The 21,886-nt window shown below is 40.1% G+C and overlaps 2 long non-coding RNA genes across 4 annotated transcripts in view; one reads left to right on the top strand and one right to left on the bottom strand.

The window, feature by feature from the left end:
• Nucleotides 1-191: 191 nt before the first annotated feature.
• LOC134513088 (uncharacterized) lies at nt 192-12,955 on the top strand. Of its 2 annotated transcripts, none has more exons than XR_010070312.1 (4): nt 192-485; nt 961-1,112; nt 2,219-8,724; nt 9,858-12,955. It is a non-coding gene; the product is annotated as an uncharacterized LOC134513088 (long non-coding RNA). The 2 variants fall into 2 exon arrangements; XR_010070311.1 differs by having other exon boundaries at nt 196-485; nt 2,219-10,110; nt 10,979-12,955.
• A 4,881-nt stretch (nt 12,956-17,836) lies between these two features.
• LOC134513090 (uncharacterized) overlaps nt 17,837-21,886 on the bottom strand; it is a 28,109-nt gene continuing 24,059 nt past the window's right edge. For both annotated transcript variants that reach the window (XR_010070315.1, XR_010070314.1), the window contains exon 3: nt 17,837-18,291. This is a non-coding gene — a long non-coding RNA (uncharacterized LOC134513090). The remainder of the gene's footprint in view (nt 18,292-21,886) is intronic.

Consider the following 21,886-nt stretch of genomic DNA (forward strand, 5'->3'; position numbering starts at 1 on the left):
GGGAGGGGGCAGGGCCGCCCGGAGGCGGGGACAAGCCCGGGAGGGGGCGGGCCCAGGGGTGGGTCGGCGGTTGCTCGGCGGTTGCTCGGCGGTTGCTCGGACCCCCTGTCCACTCCCGGGCTGGGGGGCCCCGGGGCGGTGGTGGCCACGCCCCCTCCGAGCGTCTGCGCGGGGGCAGGCCCCTCGCGCGCCTCCCGCCCCGCGGCAGCACGCGCGCGCACGGAACTCTTCTAAACAAAGTCGTGTCGCTTCGCTGGCTCCGCGCGCGGCGGGGCGGGGCGGGGCCGGGTCACATACGCCCTCCCTGGGGGGGGGGGGCGGTGGATAGAGCCCCGGCGAGGCGCGCGTGCGCCCGCCCGTCACAGGCGCGCCGCCACCGCGGCGGTCTCGCGCGGCGGCGGGGGGGCCGCGGCGGTTGGTGGTGCCGCGCATGCGCCGGTGGGCGGTGCGGGTGGCGGAGCGGCGCGAGGAGCGATTTCTAATCGGTAAAGCGGCAGCGGGGGCAGGAGGAGAGTGGGGCGCGGGTGCGCCGGGACTGGGGGAGCTCCCTGGCAGCCAGCCGTAACCGGCCCCGCGGGAGGGCGAGGAGAAGCGGGGGTGGCGGGAGCTGCTCTCCTCTCCGCCCTCCTCCTCCTGCCCCCTCGTCCAGGCAGCGCGAGCCCGCGCGCCGCGGGAGCGGTTTAGCGGCCGCCGTCGGCCTCAGAGGGGCGCGGGGCGGGCTGGGGTCCTGCCGCCGCTGGAGGCGGTGGCGGCCCGGCCGTACCCACGCCCCACCTCCCCCGCGTGCCCGACCCCGGAGCGACGGTGGTCGCCGCTCAGCGCCGTGCCCCAGCCGGGCGGCCCGCCCGCCTCGACGCCACCGGCGGGTCCCGGCCGCGGCGCTGCCTTGCCCCAGCCGCCCCGGCAGGCGGTTAAACTCCCTTTCGTTTGGTTTTTTTTTTTTGTTGTTTTTGGTTACAGGGCAGCGCCGTGTTTTGGCATCAGCCGTGGCTTGTTTGGCAGGTCTGGATGGGGAGACGTGATGGGAGCAGCAGCATCCGGCGGCCAGAATCAAAATTAACGTGCTCCATCCACTGTAGCCGCAGAGGCAAAGCAGCGCGACGCGGTTGCTTGTACGTATCTCTCCGTCCCCACGCAGCTACTCGGTGCTCTTACTCGATTCTTACTATTTAGGAGGGCCTCAGAAAGCTTTGCTGTAATTTTCAGTAGCTTGGTGGAGCTTATGTTATAAAGCTAGATAAAAATCGCCTCATGCTTCACGTAGTTTGCTGAAAGCAATCATTTTTAATAGGACTAGATATAAAGTCTAGATATTGCATGAAGTTCTGTAGAAATTCAAGTCTGTTTTCATACATACTGCACGGTATTTGAAGAAACTTTAAATATTAGGGTAATCACAACGAACAATGTTTCCAAAACTAAAAAGCAGTGCAGACACGTTGTTGTCTTGACAGGTGTGCAATTTTATTGGGTATTGTCAAGTAGTGTTATTCGACTTTTCCTGAAAGATGTGTGTTGACAAAAATGTAGAGAAAGTGTAGTTCTCATAATAGTAAAAAATACCTTGGGTTACTGCATCCCTTCTAGTGTTTATTGGATTTTTTTGCCTTTAAACATGTAGAACTCGTTATTTGGATGTGAGAATTTTTATTTCATTTAAGGGTTTTGTTTACGTTAATTAAAAATAAATGGGTTATGTAAGGTAAGTCAAATGTATTGTTTCCATCATTTTAAAAATATATATTCATCAAGAAAATATTATCTTTGTTACCAAAGAAGGAGTAACAATGTTACACATCATTTTTTTCATATAGATCCTCAGTCCATCAATAGCATGCGCCCAAAGCACACTGCAGTATGGCTATGGATGATGAAACAATACATTTTCTTTTTAGTAACAAGATTGTGTTTGCTCTTTTCCAATGTTATTTTAAAATTGTGACAAGCTAAAACATAACCTTATATGCTTAACAAAATTGCCATCCTTTTATTTATTGTAGATCAGTCTGAAAGTTGATGCATTTTTATTTTAATTTTTTTAGCCCTTTATTTGCTAATTTTTAACCACTGACTGCAGGCTCTTTTTAACCCTGAGAAAACTTGGTATCTAATCCTTCAATTTGATTAAGGGCACCCGTCAGACAGCAGGCTTTCATCATGAAATTAGATGAACTTAGATAATGTTAGAATAATTGTTTTGGACTGCTGATTCTCACAGTAAAAATAGCATATGGAGACTTTTCTAGCAGATTTGGTGCAGCTGTTCCCCTACCACTTCATTATTGCTTCCTGCACATAAAGTGCTTCCAGTGCTTGAATATGAGCAGACAAAACAACCACGCGATATAAGGTAAGAAATACCAGCACAGGTCATTGTGCAGTACGTATCAGTTGTCTTGCCTACTAATAGGAACAATATAGTTTATCCCAAGCTATTTTGCACTTATTTACTGGAGAATAAGATGGTGCACGCTAGCAATTAATGAGGAATCGCTCATGCGGTACAATGCAAAATTCAAGCTCTAGTTTGCCCTGTGTTAATCTGAATTATTTTCTCAGTCTGAACAGTACAGAAACTGAGGCAAAGCTGTGTGCTGAAGCTGCCCATGTCATTAGACATAGATGACATAAATTCTCATCCTTGATTTTTCTGTAAACACTTCAGGACTGTGACAATTTAAATAATTGGAAAAATGCCCTTGGAAAAGCTGAATGCTTTAGCAAGATGTAGATAACTAACCATTATTTTAAATAATTTTAAATAAGCAAATCAGCATGATATCTTTCTTCATCAAGCATACAGTAAAAACAAAAGAGCTACCTAAAAGCCCCTCTTGGCATACATTATGTTCTTCTCTCTGCCTTTACCTTCCCATATTTCCATGTCCCAGGAAAGGGTGTTTTAAGAGTGCTTGGGAGATGAAAGTTGAGTTAGTTCTGGTTAAAGAGCTGTTAGAAGGTAGAGCTCCCATCAAAACTGGCGTGTCTCCAGCCCAATCTACAGAGGTACTAGAAATACTCTTGCACTGTATCGAACTTTGCAGCTTTCCCGTGTGGGAAGAAATGAGGGGTTGGGTAAACAGGTCCTGCAGGGAAGGGAGAGAGGTTGTGCGGTATTGTTGTTGGGGGGGTGTGGGGTGTGAATGTTGTTTTGGTTGGTTTGTTTCAAGGTAACTAGGTCATGTAAGGTTCTTTAGGTAACTATCCAACGCCTTAACTTCTGTCTGAACACAAGCAGAAATCTGTATCTTTAACTCTTGTGTTTTCATCTAGGTATCCCTTCTTTTGTCATGTAACCTGTAGTGTTCTGCAACAGCTTCTCTTTTAAGGTGAAGCTTTATTGCATTAATCTAACCTTGAAGTAAGAAAAATTATGATAACACCAGCAGCAGCCTCTCTATATTACAGTAAAGACCTGCAATAATCATAAAAAGCAAATTCAATTGCTGCTATAATGTTCATAGCTGATAGCACCTTGGGAATTAGGAGAGCTGAAGGCTGATGGCTACTGGGAAACATACTCTTGTAGTTAAAGTGTCGGCTGTTACTTCCAGCGTCTCTGTTGACCATATGCAGTTGGATGTCATCAGCCTTCTGCAACGCTGTCTATAACAGGAAGGTACCAATGTACTATGCTACTCTTCCTTAGGGAAGGATGCAATTCTTCACTTACCTGTTACAGTCACTTGAGAAAATAATACTGTATTTGTGATTCAGTATTGAATCATTCATGGTGTACAAGATAGTAGCTGCTCTAACTGTAATACAGCAGTCAGACGTGGCCACAACCAGATGAACATCTGGAATTCATTCATCTCTGGAAGGTGGTTAACGCATGAACAGAATAAGGTCTAGAGCCAGACTAAAAATCTCACGAACCAATTAAATTGAAATTCTGTGATGTGTCTGACAACAAAAACATTTCCTTTGACATTAAGCCAAACTGACAGGTAACTTTTCAAACAGAAGCCATAGTAGTGCATCATTCAAAGTAAGTAATAAGCAGAAGGCGTAGTGCTCACAGAGGTTTTCTTATTAAAAAAAAAAACAAACAACCCAACAACAAAAACTGATGTTCCAATGACCACCTCAGATTCTTTAACTATTTATGCTAACACTTACCTGTCCACTCTGTATGCCAGACTTATCCTATCTGTAGAATTGGATGCTTTATTCCAGCCTGAATGTTTTCATGACATAGCAGAGAGTTGCAAATACATCTTGACTTCTGTTTAAATCCCATGATGGGCTTCATCCATTAAATACAGATAATAACAGACATAGATCATAACACATTTGAGTGCTGTGTGTAATCTTAGAAGAGATAATGCCTAAATTTGTCCACTACTGATGCTAAATGATCGCTGAAGAAGTGGAAGATACAGGTTTTAAGCACACCTTTAGTCTGTAAGGATTCATATTTCTATCTTCTATACTTAAGGTACTTAAAGCTGTACAACAACTGTGAAGAAGGGTGTAGTAACCCACAGTATCACTTCTGGTAGAACTGGCCGTTCCTCAGATTGGAATAAAGGAGCCAGAAGAAGAGATAGCTTTGTGATTCATCCACTTACGCAAGAGTAGGAAGAGCTGCATTCTCACGGTTCCTGTGGTTCTATATTAATTATGTGGTCATTAAGTTGGGGAAAATAAATGCTAAGCTAAACAAAAAAGTATTTTCCACCTCTGACCTAAATCTTGTACTGGACAATTTTCTTGGTAAGGTACATGTTCCATATACTTTAAGTTACTGTGATAGGATACTGTTACACAGATAGAATGGAGGGGCCTAAATTCTGCTTCATAAAATATTAAGCATTTTCTTTAACTCTCAGTAGTTAGAATCATAGAATAGTTTGGGTTGGAAGACACCTTTAAAGGCCACCTAGTCCAACGCCCCCTGCAATAAGCAAGGGACACCTCCCTCTAGACCAGGTTGCTCAGAGCCCCATCCAACCTGACCTTGAACACTTCCAGGGATGGGGCATCAACAACTTCTCTGGGCAACCTGTTCCACTGTCTCACCTCCCTCATGTTAGTGAAGGCATGGGTAACTGTGTTGGGCTTCTCCTTATAGCACCAAATAGCCATAGTTATGCGTGGAAAAGATGTAAATCAATATATAGTAGAATGTATTACATCAATGTTGAAGATTGCCATAGATGAATCACCTGTTGGATTATATTTTTCTTTAAGTAGATAACTTCTATGGGTATGGAGTATACATGGAGTTTTTTTTATGTACTGCTGTGTAGGCTTTTCTCCAGAAAAGACAGCATTCTAGCAACAACAAAATGCATGTCTGTCTAGAGAGGGTGGTAATTCTGCTAGGCCCCCAAGAAATCTCTGTGCAGTAGAAACAAAGTTTAGATTGGTTTCATTTCACACTCTTCAGTAGGAGATCAAAAAGAATGTCACGTATGCCAGTTTTATTATAATGTTGCTGAGAAAGGCAGAAAACTGTGAGAAGGAGGGAAAGAAAAGCAATCTGAGAAAGCATAGAGGAGAAAAAGTTACCAGCAATTAGGGAGAGAAAGTTAAATCAAGGTACTGCATTGTAAACATAAAATTTACCTACTTTATCATCTCGTTCATAACAGCACTTAAATTTAAAAGCTGGGGGGGAAAAGCTAATTATTCACAGAACATATTTGAATTGTGCATTTTGAAGGTATGTTTTACCTCTAAGCTAATAAACTTCCCTACATCTTGTAATTTATAAACACTTGTATTGTTTTTGTGTATTTTACTGTTGGATCATCGGTATTATTCTTAGCTCACTAAAAGATGTCAAGTAATCCCTTGTATTACACCATGAACGTTTCCAGTGTTTCTAATCCCATGCACAGTCCTGTAGCTTCAGTTAGCGTGCTAACTGCACTTCCCATCAGTAGGTTCACAAAATTACTACGTTAGCTATTCAGCTCCAGGCTTGCGTAGGGGAGAATTTCAAATGGCTTCTGGCCTGTCCCTTGTGGAGAACTCGTGTATGGAAACCCTGTGTGAGCCAGTTTGTGCCACGCATTGCAGAAGTGGGAGTATCAGCGAGTGTGTATTTCTGTAAGTGCTGCTTGACTCTGTGCAGGCACAGAGTCAGCTAACACACATTCTGGTTTAAAAGACTACAGTATTAGGACATCTGGAAATTAGGAATATTAAGAGATCTTAGCCATTTTTTCATATATGCCTGTTTTGGTTTTTACCTTCTATCCAATTTACACTAGATATCTAACCTTAAAACTATCCAGGATAACATTCTGCATTTTAATTGACACAGTCATCTCAACTACAGTAGTGCCCTCAGCAGCTTTTTTTATTTGCTACGTGTAACTAAAAATACAATGTTGAAAGACACATTTCTGTATAAGATAGGTAATCAAAAGTATTTTTACTTTTCATCATAGTGAGAAGTATTTTCACGTTCACTACAGGATTTTTGTTGTTCAGTACAAAAGGAGCAGCAGTTCTTACACAAGAAGTTATATTGAACCGGACAGAAAACATCTAAGTGAAAAACGTCTAAATAAGAAAACTTTGCATTTTTTAACACCTTACGGTAACAGGCAAGAAATTTTGTATTGGCTGGGCCTTCTAATAAAATGTAATTCATCAGTCTGAAAAATCCAGAATCTTATTTTTTACTAGAAATCTCTTTTTCCCCACTCAAAATACTTTATTTATTCCAAGACTTCATCCTTTTTTATTTGTTTAATGGTGAAGAGAGGTATCTGGAGTGAAAGCTATAAGGAAAGAAACAGGAAGCATCCCATATCTCGTGCCGTTTTGGTTGGCATTTGTTGGCTGGTGCATCGTAAGTCCCTATTTGACTGTCACTATAGCTCAAAGGACAAGTCATAACAATCAGTAAAACATAACTGTTGGGCTCGAAGCCAGAAGGTGAACATTTCTGAGTTGTTGGCTAATCTAGCAGATCGGACTCATTTTGAGCTACAGTCACTTCATACAAGGTCATGTGATCTTACCTAGCTAATGCTGTATCTGATTATTATTTAAAATTGGTTTATTGCTTGATTACAGTAATTCATTGTTATAAGTTTATAAGCACAATAAAGGGTGGGATTCACTTGCCTTATTACATTCCACTTGAATCTCCAGAGGGTCTACTTTTCTTTCATAGTTCCTGTATGACATCTGCTAGCCCCGTGCAGAGGTCTCTTACACCTTTTGGATGTCTGGAGTGGCCACTGCGAGCTCTTGAACAGTCAGCTGAATCTCACTGTAAATATGCAGAAACATTTTTCTATTAACCACTTTTGTTCACAGAATAGTCTGAAAAACAGCTTGGGTCCAGGATTTTGACAACAACTGAATTACTCTGTTGAAGGTAATGCATTCATTACTTAGTTTTGGCTTTCAGAAGTGTGTTAGTATTTTACATTCATAAAGTCATTGTGTTGGGTAGACCACAGAGCACAGAGGCAAGGCAGTAGGCTGAAAAGTTCACTATGGTGTGAAAAGGTGAAATGTATGCAAAATGGACTAATGACCTAGATTTAGATATAGTGGTCTGATAAAAAAAAATCACTGCAGCTAAATTTGAAGTGTCTAGAAAGTACACTTTACTCTGTTGGCCATCTCTCTCTCTTAAATTTTTATTGTTCTTAGTTTGAAATGTTTTGTGTTTGGTCTCTGATTGTGACTGAAATATAGGGAAAGGAAACAGAATACATTTCCTGTATATTCAAATGACTTTTGTACAGATCCAGTTCACGTGATTCTAGATATTCCTGTTCATTTAGAACATGAGAAGTTTTCATGTACACGTTACAACTTTTCTTATAACTTGGAGAAAGTGGCCTTAAAAAGTTCTAAAGTAGGCAGCTTTATATTATGGAATTGTGTCATTCATAAATAAAGATGATCACTGAAATGTTAACATCTCTTACATATTGTATTTGTTTAAAAATATATATTTGAAAGTTTCGCCGGCAGTTTTCTTCACCTTTCAGGTGTTTACATAACTTGTCAAACTAAGAGAGAAAGTTTATGACACATTGATGACAGTTTTTTGTTTTTACAGAACAGGTGTGACAGTTGCCTCTGTTTTTAGCACACATGCACTCCCCCCCACCCCCAACTGTTGTCCTATCAGTTTAAGGAGCAGAGAAATGCAAAAATAAGTTTCCCAGAGAATATGTTCCACTACCCAGTTTGCATAACAATACTGTTTTCTTACGTATTAACAAATGAATAGTCTGGTCTGACAATATGCTCAAAAAACAACAGGTTGTGGGGGGAACTATAAAGAAAACACTACTTGAGGCAAGGCAGGAAAAAAGTTATCTTGAATTTTTGCAACTGTCTTTTGATTAAAGACGGTTGGCATGAAAACAGGTATTAAGTGATCCAAATTAGGCAGCCTTCCTTCTTCCCACTGCAGAAAGGTCTGGAAAGTCCCTGTTATTTGGGAAGCTGGCAAACCACTTCTCTGTTAGAGGTGCAGAGGAGGCACGGCTGGACTTAAAGTATTTCCCCATCTCTAACATTTTTCTACTTGCTTTTAAAAAGTCATGACATAGCCGATCAGATGGCCAGTTTTCATGCCAGAAGTAGTCTTCCCCTTAGCAAGTCAATTAACGTATACATCCCTACCTTGTTTTTCCTTCCAGATAGTCTATTTATAGCTATCCATCTGATTTTCATTACTAGAGGCATGATTGATCTTTTGTCCCATTTTGAAGTTTGTATGCACCTGTCTTGCAGGTTAGTAGTGAAATCAATTATCCCTCTAGCTACAGATATATCTTGGTACTTCATTAGAAGTTTGTCAGAGTAGGCGGAGTCCTTTGTGTTAGATTGACAACAGGTGATTAGTGGGGGAGTCATAGCAATGTAGGCACAGCTTGCAGGCTCAGGCTTGTACCTGGTGTTACATTGATACGCTCACTATATTGCTCCAGGAGTTGGGATTTGGGGAGGTCTGGTAACAAAAAACAACCAACCAAAAACCCCCAGATCAGGTTTAATGAGGAGGCTGAAATACAGAGATTAATACAAAAAAATTATACATGGACTTTTCTGTTCTCACACGTGTAAAATGGTAGATTAGCAATGCAGTAAGATAAGTGAATATTACAAATATATTATGTGATTAAAATGACCATTTTGCATATCGTATTGATGTAATTCTGTTGTATCTTCATATGATTGATGTGGAGCTTGGTGAAGTGAGTGAGTTACATTATTTCATTCCAACTTTGTCCTCACAAAAACCAAAAACCTGCTGTCTTTTGGCTGCTTGTAATCAAGAATTCTGCTATGTGTGAAATCATTATTTGTGTCTAATTGCAGACTTTACTGTTCAGTGGCCTTTGTGCCCTTTTGTCTGAAAAGGATACCTAAAGCACAGCAGCAGCAGATCACAAGTCATTGTATGTAAATAGTGTGATATAATCCTTCAAAATGAATTTAATCTCAGACAATGAAATAAAAATTAAATAATTATTGAGTGTATTGCAACATTCCCTCATTCTTAAAAATAAAAATACAAAAAAAATTGCAGAATTCCATGTGTGGGGTTGGACTAGATGATCTCAAGAGGTTTCTTCCAACCTAAACAATTCTATAACAATTATGAAAATACATTAAATACCAGATTTTATTGGTGTTCTGGTTTGTGGTTTTTTATCTGTAACTTTGGACTTTTTGACAGCATTGTTTGTTAGAAATAGTGGAGTTTTGTGTATAAATCCGTATAAAAGTCCAAATTGTAGGGTTTTGTAGCTGTACCGCAGATAATAATATGCTTTAAGCTACATTGTGATCTCATTGCCTCTCATTAATTGTCAAATTACCTAAAATTTCTTTTCGTGTAACCTACTTGTCCTTTTACATAGATGTTTTAAGTTAGTGTGTCAGTGCATGGACCACAAACAAGTAGAGAAGCTTTAGAGAAATTTCTCCGGTTTCTGAAACGTGAAGTATTTTGCTTCTCCTCTCGAAAAATTACACGATAGAACAAAACTAGGAAGAAAGCACGCACATCCTTTGCAAAGCCAGTCTGTTGGGTCATGCGCAGAGAACAGCCAAGCAGTGAGACTGAGATTGTATTGACAAGAACAAGATGAATGGCCCCCTGGAGACTGTGGGGTTTGTATGCTCGTTTCCACCATCTTTTCATCCTTTTGTACCCCCTTTCAGTTCATATGCAGATTAACTCAAAACCAAGTCCTCACTAAATACTCTTTTTCACTTTAGTTTTGGAAGGTAGACGGAGGATCTAAATATTTATGAGGCTTTTTTTCCCCTGGTTTATGATGCACTCTTGTTGAATGTTGAGGAATTACTTTAATGAATGCATGCCTGCACACACAGACACAGAAACCAGGCAAAAGGAAAAAAACCACACAAAGCGTTGTCAGCTCTAATGTCGGCACTTACTAAACAGTTCCCATGAAAAAAAAAAAAGGCAAAGAGATTTAAAATCTGTTGCCAGGAGAAAAATAAATTGTGTGGCTGAGCACAAAAGAAGAACAAAGTTTCATCTTTGCTTCCCTCAGCTGCAAATGTAACTCTTATTTCAGCTCTGAATAAATTTGAAATAAAACATGTTAATTGAAAAATGAAAGCTTGTCTAAAAAGTCTTAGCTGGATTTGTGTTTTTAGTAATGAAGAAAAGGCAAAGCTTCAGTCCTGTACAAGTTTCCTTTAACATCAGTAGTAATAAATATGATTATTTTTTTTTTGGTCTGTTACAAGGTGCAGTTAACTATCATTTGATTTGAGTTACAAGGCAGATACTTAAATAAAACTGGTTTTGCTATGATTTTGCCAACTTCAGTATGTTAATTTAGGAGGATTAGATTTTGTGAGACTGAGGGGTTTTCTGGAAACTAAACTGACATTTTTTAAAATTAAATACGTAGAATATACAGAGATTATAGCTAGATATACTAGAATATGAATCTATTTTCAGTATGGGTAGATCAAAACTAGCTTAAGGAACATGTTTTTCTAGATGGAAGACTATATTGCATTAAAATACTACAACTGAAATATGGATATATTAATTCTTTTACTACTACGTTGTCAAGAAGAGTCATCTCTTCAACCTTTCATCATCTCTACCTTCCTTCTACCCCCTTTTATTCTCTGATGCACACATAGCTGTGGCAGACAGGGCCCTAACTCTTACAAGTGGGACAGTAGATTCTTTCACATTCATGAACCAGAACATGAGATCTTACAATGTGGTTTTGTGCTATCATTTAAAAACTTACTGAAGCAATTGCAGACTGTTACTTTTTGTCTCTTCAAGGGCAATAGTATTTCATAAAACATTGCCCTAATAAATATGTTCATGTTTTTATTGTACTTTGTTTTCAAGGTATTCAATTTCATATGTAATTAAATTCAGTAAAGCCATCTACATTTCATTTATTCTAAAGTTATTGTCTATGATCTTCAAATACTGACGTTGCTATTTTCAGTTACTTTGCCTGTGATACCCAAGGGTTAAGTGAAACAAATTTTGCTTAGCAGATCCCAAGACACTAAAGTTGTATATAACCTAATAAAAACTTAGTATTTGACAACTGAAATTGCATCACTTTTGTTTAGTGCATCTTCTTCCCCTTGCTTTTGTGTTTCTATAAATCTGCATTGCCAGTTGTGACCACACATACAGTTTTAGATATTGTTGAAGCACTTAAAACCCTTAAACTTAAAAGTGATCAAAAAAATCTCAGTTGTGTCTCTTAACTGGGGACATTTCAAACTTACCTGGACTTGTCCGGCCTGGGCAAATTGAAGCACTTATGTGGGGTCTTAGTGAAACACATTTGCACATCTGTATAATGACTTGCCTCTTTTTTCTGTGGGTGGGTTTGCAGGGAGGGGAAGAAGGACTTCCTTCTATATACATGAACAGGACACTGGGTTAATAGGTGAATAAGGAAAATGCATCAAGCTGGTAAACACTGGAAGAAAAGAGCAGCAGGGAGATGAGATACTTGAATAAGCTTTGGAGAAGGAAGAATCGGAAGCCAGGGACAGAAAAGCTGGGGGAAAAACCACTGAAGAACGATACAGTGGTAGAGGCAGATGTAGCAGAAAGCTTTTATATGGAGAACAGCAAGGAAAAACCAAAGTTGAGAGAGTCATTGGCTTGAGTAGGGTTTTTTTGGCTCCCTTTAAGCTATTAACACTCCCAAAGAGAGGAGGAAAAAAGTGGCACACAAGCCAAGGCTGCTGAAAGTAGGTTTTTGGGGTAAGAAGGGCGGGTGAACTGTAGGCCTAAGGCAGGAAGCAGGTATGTCAGAGTCCTGTGAAAGGCCTTCATTTACGACACCAGAAAAACCCAATAAATCCAACCCAAATCCCCAAAGCCGAAGAGGCTGTAGCCCACAGGAGTGCCATATTAATAATGAGGAAAAGCAATTATCTGTCCTTTGCCCAAAAGAAAATGGCACAGGAAAATAGAAGAATTTACAAAGATAGTATGCCTGAGCTAGACACGATACGCATGGGCCCACCAGCTGTGACTTGGTGCAGCACACTGACACGAGGGACAAGCCTGCTTCGCCAGTCTCGGAAGCTTATCTAGAAACTAGAGACCCGTGTGGGGAGCCAGAAAGTCCTGTCTATACCAACGTGACTTCTGGCCTGTGTTATTAGCTAGCTCACATTCTTTAAATAGAACACAGGACATAAACTAGTTACCTAAGCTAAGCACTTATTTTCTTCCTCTGAAACGCATTTGCATCCAGAGATTTCTAACCCATTAGAATAAGCTCTATTTCCAGAAGATGAAAATGCACAAATGCAATTGCACAAATAAAATAGTAGTGCTTTCAGTGCATTCTTAAAGGAAAGATCACAAACCCACCTAGTGATCTTCTACCTTGTGAAGTTTTGCTTCAAAAATTACCAAGGGCTGGAGTACATTCTTCACTCTCCTGAATCAGAGAGTCCTATAGAGGATTCAGAGTTTAGTTCCCAGTGCCTGGGGGAAAAAATTCCGGGGGGGGGGGGGGGGGGGGGGGCAGGGGGAAGGGTCATGGAACTGTCATAAGGACCCGAAGTTACTGTGCTGTCAGGATTACCAAACGGGTTAAACTTTATAACAGTAGAAACAGGTGAATAACTCGCTACACAATTTTTACTATTTTCCATTGTCTGAAAAATTCTGCTCAAATTCAGAAGTCACAAGATATATAAGGATTAAAAAAAAAAACAACCAAAAAACCAACAAAACACACACACCGCTGGAAATCGCACCTAAGTTCTTTCACCACTCATTTTTTGTGGTGAGCACTAAAAATGAGCAATCTTCCTTTTTCCTAAGGCTGATCCTGAAGCGTTGTCACATTTTATCTGAAGGCAGTGGGATGCAGCCATGTGGTTTCAAGAAAGTACTTTCTTGAGTCTGCTTAATCTTTAGGCTGGGATTTTTCCAAATGGATTCCTGCATAAATTTACCTTTTTTTTTTTTCTTCCTAAAAGCAATTTCCTACAGTTGAATCACAGCGCTTTAAAGGGAATCTGCCACTCTGCCTAAGCTGTGAGAAGTCTAGCTGTTTCCATACTAGTGTAACAAGAATCATGTCACAGATGGAAGGCTTATCTCCATGGATGGCACTGAACTGAAAGGGAATCTGAAAGGCATTTAATTTTTTTTGTGATTTTGATGTACATAGAATGGTTTGGGTTGGAAGGGACCTTAAAGATCATCTAGTTCCAACCCCTCTGCCATGGGCAGGGACACCTCCCACTAGACCAGGCTGCTCAAAGCCCCATCCAGCCTGGCCTGGAACACTTCCAGGGATGGGGCATCCACAGCTTCCCTGGGCAACCTGTTCCAGTGCCTCACCACCCTCACAGGAAAGAATTTCTTCCTGATATCCAATCTAAATCTACCCTCTTTCAGTTTGAAACCGTTACCCTGTGTCCTATCATTACGTGCTTACAGTATTCCTCTTTGGTGCTTAAACAACTGATTTAGGTATATATCATGAAAATTGTCCGCCTTTCTGTGCTCACAGATGCCTCAATTTCCGCTGATAGGTAGACCTAGAGCTCCTAACAGACAGAAAGACTACAAAATGCTGAAGCCACAATTACCAAAGTGCTTAGAGGTCTAGCGTAAGATGTCCTAAGACAAATTTCTCAAAAGACGTTCTCCCCTAACATTAAAAAAAAAAAAGAAAAATATGGGTGAGTTTGTTCATCATCTCTGAGAATATCGACATAGCAGGTCTACAAATTTTCTCAAGTTACTATGGGTGATGCATGCTTTTTTCTTATCTTCTCATACGCAAGCAATGTTCACACTCATAGCTCAGAGTCATGAGGATAGTTCTATTAGCAAATCTGCAAATCTAGTTTCCAGAAATATCCTTCAGACACCTAACCTTCATGAATTAATTAATGAAGGAACCTAAGCCTGCCTCTAGACACGAAGATGTATTACCTTAGGTGCAGAACTCCTCTAAGGCTTGAGTGTTGTAACAGCAAGGCTGTGGGATGCTGGTGGAGTAAAACAGAACGTCATTTCCCCCTCTTTACACAAATCAACTCCAGGTTTCTTCACAAATCATCAAGATGTTAGCGGTTGTTCTTCCAGGCAAGCAGCTTCTGACATCAACAGTGCCAACTTAAGAGGAAGGAAAGTGGAATTGGGAGAGTTTTCTTCTCCAAGCACAGTATTTTTCTTACCCTGCTTTCTCCTGTTTGAATTGCTCCACATAAAGGGGGAAGGGCAGAAGAACAGGCTTCTGTTTGATAACTGTTTTCTTACCTGATATTTTTGACAGCAGAATCTGTACACTTAATAAAACCAAAGTGATTATTTGAAGGCAAAAGAAGATAGAGGCAAAACTTGCATACTTATTTGAAGAAAAATAGAGAATAAACTAGTATGGACCCTGTACTGTTATTTCAAGAATACCTATTCTCTATATCAGAACATAATATTTTTGCACCATTCAATTTCTGACATTTTTTAAGCAATAACCGTCACTAAGTTTTATGTCAAGGATTGTCTTTGGCAAAGTGTAAGAATTTTTGTTTTAAGAACTGTTGAATATCAGGAATTAAATCAATAAAGGAAGCTTACAGAAACCTCAAGCATCATTCCTTCCTAAAGATCATTTAGTGTTCCTAAACTGTGTGAACTGAATTTGTTCGCACAAGTGTAATTCCACCAAATGTCAATGCTCATAAGTTGAGTACTAATTACATGATCTAATTTTGGAGCGTTCTAAAAGTATATTTCTGAATCAGTTATCTTTTGCTTTTTTTTAATTTGTCATCTTGGTTTTCACAAAAAAAAAACCATTGTCAAAGTTGGAAACAAATCAATTAACATTTTGTGATGTTTGTCTGAGGAAAATAAAGGGGTTCATTTTGTTCTTTAAACACTGCCTTAGTCATTTTACCAGGGTGGTTTTTAAGGATAATGTCATAAAAATGAAGGTAATGATCTAGAAAGGCGCTGGAATGAGACAAAAGGAATTTGGATTTAATGTCAACTTTTGATACAGATTTTCTGTATGCATCTCTTCTAAGAAGTTAAACGAACAGGACCAGGACCCAGCTGTGACTGTAAGGCCAGGCACCCTGGGCTGGCCGTGTTCACACTGTTAAGATTTGATCCAACAGAGCGCGGTCACCTGTCGAATGTTACCCTGCAAGTCCTTGGGAAAGTGCTTGTTGGGCCTGGGACAAAAATGTCCCCGGTGATGTTCTGACACTTGAGCAGCACCAACACCAGGATGCTCTCCATGGCACTGCTTAATTTCTCAGTGCAGAGGTAACCCCCACGTGAGTTTGAGCAAATCATGGGATTATTCTATCATTAAACACCCCATTAGTGGGAAATAACTATTTTTCCTTTCTTCCCCTTCTTATCTGCTATATCCGTGTGGGTTATGGTATCACTGGTAAAAATTGTCTCTTTCTGTTATGCGTAAACCACCTTTTGCAGTAAGATCATAGCTTTAATTTCAAGTTATTACACAGTATACTAGAGTAGTAACAAAAAGATTGCCAAAATTTAGATAAGCCTGATAAAAGGAAATCTTCAGCTCCCAACACAAATATACATACACATTCATACAAGTGTGAGGATGTAAGTATACTAATATATAGTAGTGCGTGTATATGTATACACACACGCTAAATATGCTGTGCAAAAAAGTTCTGCATTACTGCATCCCTCTGCCAGCAGAATTAAGATAACAATCTATTACACAGCTATTTGACAGAACTGTTACAGTTAATTAGATAAACTTATTCTTGCATCATAAATGACTCTTCTAAAAACCTGGACACATTTCCACATAGGCACATACGACATTTCACTCAAAACTGACAGCATTTTACAAACAAAAAACATAGTAGCTAATCTCTTTCTGTTAATCTTTTAAATTATCTTTTAAGATGGGGCTACATACCATATAATTTAAATTATAACATGGAAAAAACTATTTATGAAGGATGAAGTTAACCACGGAAATGAGGGATGGCACAGGAAAAGCAGAACCCAAGCACAAGACAGGTATTTTAATGGCTGCATACTTGAGACTGAATTTCTTTCTAACAGCAATAGCTGTACATTAAACAAGAAGAGTAGTAAAGAAGACAGCAAAGGACAACAGTAACTGCACAAAGAGGGACCCGGCACGACAATAACAACAAAAAAGCAAACTTATAAATTAGAAACTTTAAACTCGGAATACAGAAGCCTATAAATCTTTTTTTTCTTCTTTTCTTTTCTTATAGTAATTATAGTTCCAAGTAAAATGGGGTGAAATAACCAAAAAATAAGCAAAGTTTCTGTCTAATCACACTTCAAAACTGCAATCTACAAAAACTCCAGACTTCCTCTGGGTTTACCAGTGCCTGCAAGCTCCATCAAAAATGTGCATTTAGTATCAATTGGCACCATTTCTAGGGATAAATGTATTGAATAAATACTACATCTTGTGTCAGAACTTCCTCAAGCAATGGTAAACGATGTGACTTTTCAAATTGATATAGTACATCCTCCCTTAGTCCAGGGAAAGGAAAAAAAATAAATGATGGAGTCAAACACTTATTAAGGCCCTTCAGACCTGATTAAAGTCAAATTGCAGGAAACGTTTACTTTAATATAAAATATGCACAGCAACACAACCTTAATTAGACACACATGTCTCTCAAGATATCAATAAATGTTTCCTTTTGATAAGTCTGATTTAATAGACTGTAATAACAGGGGAACATTTCTGAAACATCATTTAGGCAAGTGAGAGAAATAAACAAGCTCAAATATTTAAACCTCAGCACCGATTAGCAGACCATTCTTTCCAAAGAAATATCTGAATTTCAAGTTTATTTAGCTTCAGCCAAACACAAACAAAGGCTTTGTTTTTAGAATAATTGGTTTTGAAACTTGAGAAACAGCTTCTTGGCATTGGTATCTTCGTTCACAGAAGGCTACGGAAGCAGCAAACTGCGATGGATGTTTTAGGTCCTGGAAAATTCCACATCTGAAGGGTTTTTGTTTCTTTGTTCTACCTTTGCACGAAGCAGAAATTGAGAGGTCAGAAATGAGATCTCTTGTGCTGCGCAGCTACCTGGTAACCACCCTGTGTTCAGCTTAACCGTGCGAGCTCTCACTGGGTTAGCACCTTACGAAACCTCGCAGCAAGCAATATATGGCACGCACTCTTAGCCATTTCAAGCAAAGTCGTCTGCGTTCCTTCACAGAAGTACTTGCACTCCCTTTTTGGCCATTTACACCATAGAAAGGTTTTTGCAGTTTTGCTGAAATCCGCCAAGAACGAAGCACCAATATTTCTTCTTATAAAGGTTTCTGTTCTAATTCAGGCATGGAGCACTTGATTTGTGTTGAACAGTGGGCTGATAGTTGTAATTCAGAGGTGATGACAGAAGGAAAAACTGTCAAAACCCAAGAGCTGCTAGAAGAAATGAGCACCCAACGTGTCTCCAAGCACATGAGAGCGCAGAGGGGAGGGCCTGGGTCAGGAGCCAGTAACAAGCACGAAATAAAGCAGAGACCTGATCCTTAAGTCTCACATCATGCCAAAACCGTTCCGTGAACAAGCCCAGGGTTGCAGAACAAGGACATCTCTTTACTCTGAGCTGATCTTCTTGCCAGGGATGAAGAGGAGAATGAGCAGTCCTACGTGAGTGCAACCTGTGAAAACACTTACCTGCATCTGTATGAATATTGTTTGATTTTCTCACAATGGTTTCGCAAGTATTGGTGGGTTCTGTTTTTTCCTGTGTGAAAGTGAACGGCCTCAATTATTCCGCTGTCATGGGCTGTGGAGCAAACAATTACATTTGTTCAGGTTCTTGTAATCCAGAAGTAAGAATATTTGAGCATAAAATCAACAGTGGATTTACACTACAGTCAGTTCATAAAAGCAGGTAACACTGTTTTTTTAAACTAGAGGGCAGATTCAAGCCCACCTGACATCAATGAATATTTCGATTCACCGATACCAGGATTTCATCCCTAATTTTCCAGAAAGATGATTAAAATTACAATATCCTTTTGAAAAGGACTTTTCTTAAAAAAGGGGGGGAAAAATAATCCTTTTAATTCCAGAGACAGTATTTGAAAGGTTTTAAAACTGTGTGTCATATAAATGGTGGCTGACCTGTACAATAAAAATGACAGATATTTCATCCGTATTATTGTTTCTGTTACACCAGATATTTAAACATGCTGAAATAAAAAACCCCAGCATAAACAGCAATAGAAATCATAGAACTTAAAACACCAGAAAATCTTCACAACATCATTAACTGCAAATAAACTCAGTCTCAAACTCAGCATTTTGTATTTCTTCATGACACGACTAGCTTTTTAAAGAGACACAAAACAAAAAGCACAAAACACTTCTTAAAAAATGCACATACACAAAGGTACAAACTGAGACACTCAAACGTATTATGAAAGTGAATTGATTTTTTTTTTTTTATATCCCTATATTGCTGATTATACCACATTGAGGAAAAAACCTGCATTTTAGCAATGTATTTGCTACATTAAAATCAGTGGAACTGCCCAGACTGTCACTGTACCCTCAGTGGAAGAGGATGGATACTGCATGATGTCCTAGTAGGTAACCTCTTTTAAATAATTGGGATGTGGTGCTGGACTACGTGCATATTTGCCTTCAATCCTCCAGAACACAGCAGTGGCCAATGTGTAATAAGGCCTTTGATGACAGGGAATGGGGGAAGAAAAGGGCTGTAACTTAGGTGCTTTCCACTCCTGGTCTCTACCCTTCAAAAATATTGGGGGGAAAAAAGGCACCGTTGTTGGACAGTTTGATTTCTCAAAGGTAAATGAAAAAATAATAGGCAGAGCAGACATTCCCCAGAATCAGAATGTAGAGAGGTTTCCTCTCCTTCCCCTCTCGCCACCAACCCTGACCTGGTCAGGTCTTCCAAAATTAAAAAAACACCGAGATGACTTTACCACTTCTCAGAGAAAGCCTCGGTCTCAGCAGATGGGAAGTAGGCCTTTTCTTTTTTTTTTTTTTTTTTTTTTTTTTTTCTTTCTTGCTGCCAGAAAAACACAACTATTCATCAGAAGCTGTGATACATGTAAGGAAAAGGAGAGTGAGCTGCAGACAGAAAGCACGCAGCAAACTAATGCCATGGGTGCCAGATCACCTGCAGAAGAAAGCATTCTCTGAAACAAGGAGGCAGATGTTCATCAGTGCATATAGGGGTCAGGAGCTACAGACAGAAGGAAAGAATTTAGCATACAGCTTTAAGTGCATCCCAGCCTCAGCGACGGCAGCAGAAACAGCATGGAAGTAGAGAAATACAAAGAACTAGAACAAATAACAGAACGAACCCAAGAGGAATTCAGAGGGTGGTGGCGAAGGACACTCATCGCAAATGGGAGAGAGCGGCCGCAGTAAGCACGCCACAAGCAGAGTGCTGGAGGCGTGACAGTATGTGCTGCGGAAAAGAAAGTTTGTAACTGCAGACATTTTAAGAATGCGTTCATTCATTGAAAACAGCACAAAGCTCATAATTTCCTAGGGCCAGGGAACCTTTCCTCCCTGAAAAGTTAACCCACTTTTTCTTTAAAAGTTACTTTCTATGGTGTTGAACCATACGCTGGTATGTGTCACTGAAACTTTCTCCCTGTTTTGCCTCTGTTGTGCTGAGTATAAAGGACCTATAACTTTCCAGCTGGCTGTTTTTACCTGTGCTTCCATCGCTAGCAAGTCCGTAAATAAACTCTATGTGATTGCATACTGCATATAGATTAGGATATACCATTAAAAGCAATGGCACCCCTCTACCCTCTGCTACTACTTTACTTATTATATTGCATAGATAATCTACCAGATCCAGGGTTCCCTGCTGTCCCACCTACAAGGGACGTTTTTCCTCCCTTTTCTAAAGCGTCTGTTCCTGCTTCTGTCCTCACAATACACATCTTCAAGTTCCTTTTTTCCCCTTACTCTAATCTTCCACTCATCCACCATCTTCCACTGCCATGCTTACCTCCAGAACAGATATACTTCCTCATCCTTGGCTTTCCTTAACTTTATTTCACTACTACTTCACAGTTCAACTTCCACCTTCCTTCTGCCTCTAGGCTACAGGTGATCCCTATAAACCTCTCAGATGGTTACATCTTCCTTATTCCTTTCACCTGCTACTCCAACTTTAAATGCGTAATTCAAACAATCAAATCTACTCATTTTGTTTTTCTGCTACAACTCTTTTCATTTATCTCATGACTCCTGACTTTCCAAGCTTCCTGCATAATTTCTTTCCTGCCTGATTTTCCAGGCTTCTTTTGTGGTGCCACTCTCCCTGAGCTGTGCTGCTCCAGCCAGCTTCCCTATTCCACATGTCCCCTTGTCCTGCAGTAATATCCACCCTTTTCTTTTGGCTGGTAATCTTGAAATGTATATTTTGGCCTGACCAATAGTCATAGTATTTCCATTGTCACAAGAGTTCTCCATTTCGCTGTGCTGTACAGACACACAAAGGTTTCAATTAACATCTAAGCTTGCCAGGGCAAGGATCTTCCTTGCCTGAACTATAAACGACCTTTTAAGCATGTAACAACAAATGCAGAGATTTTGACACCATGTTATTTCCAGAGGCCTTATTTTGTGGAAAGTAGAGCTCAGTGGTTCCTCTCCTCCCCGTCTTCTCTTTGCTCTTCCTCAGATCCATCGGGATCTCCCAACACAAACATGATTTCACCAGAGTTGTTCTTCAGGTCTGTAAAATTGCATCAGACCCAAAGAAATGTAGAGGTTTCTGAGGTGACTGTAACTGCCTTGTATGATAATACAGCCTGCCGGCTGCTGTGTCCTAGCACACTGAGATTCACACCTTATTCCAGCTACCCCTACACTAAAAAGGACTGAAGTAATGGGGAAGTAAGGAGTACAGATTGAGAGACCCATGCCTCATGTTATTCTTCCTTTATCTTTCCTACAAAATCAAAATTACACTTTACTGTCTTGGCTCATACTTTGGGTGTTTCTCAACTAAATCTTGTTACAGAAGTACTGTGTCTATGTATCACAGACTAGGAGAACAACTAATCTGAGTTATGTCAGTCATGTTATGAAACGGCACCTTCACGCTCTGCCTTTCGTTCCGCCATTTAGTCAAGTCTGTATCTTGCTCTACTGAATACAAAGGGACACGTCTCAGTGCAACATCTGCATAGGCAAGAATTAGAGGTGTAGTTTGTATAATCGGTTTACGTAGCTTTGTCAAATGGAGGCGTAATTTAAACAGCTTACAAAATTTCTTTCAAGGCGTACATTACACTCAAAGGATCAATTTCTTCTGCCAATATTATTGCAAAAAGTTGAATTGCTGATTATTGCAGCCTCCTCTGCGCATCAAATGGAATCCT

Source organism: Chroicocephalus ridibundus, chromosome 3 (assembly GCF_963924245.1).
Source record: "Chroicocephalus ridibundus chromosome 3, bChrRid1.1, whole genome shotgun sequence".
Taxonomy (NCBI): domain Eukaryota; kingdom Metazoa; phylum Chordata; class Aves; order Charadriiformes; family Laridae; genus Chroicocephalus; species Chroicocephalus ridibundus.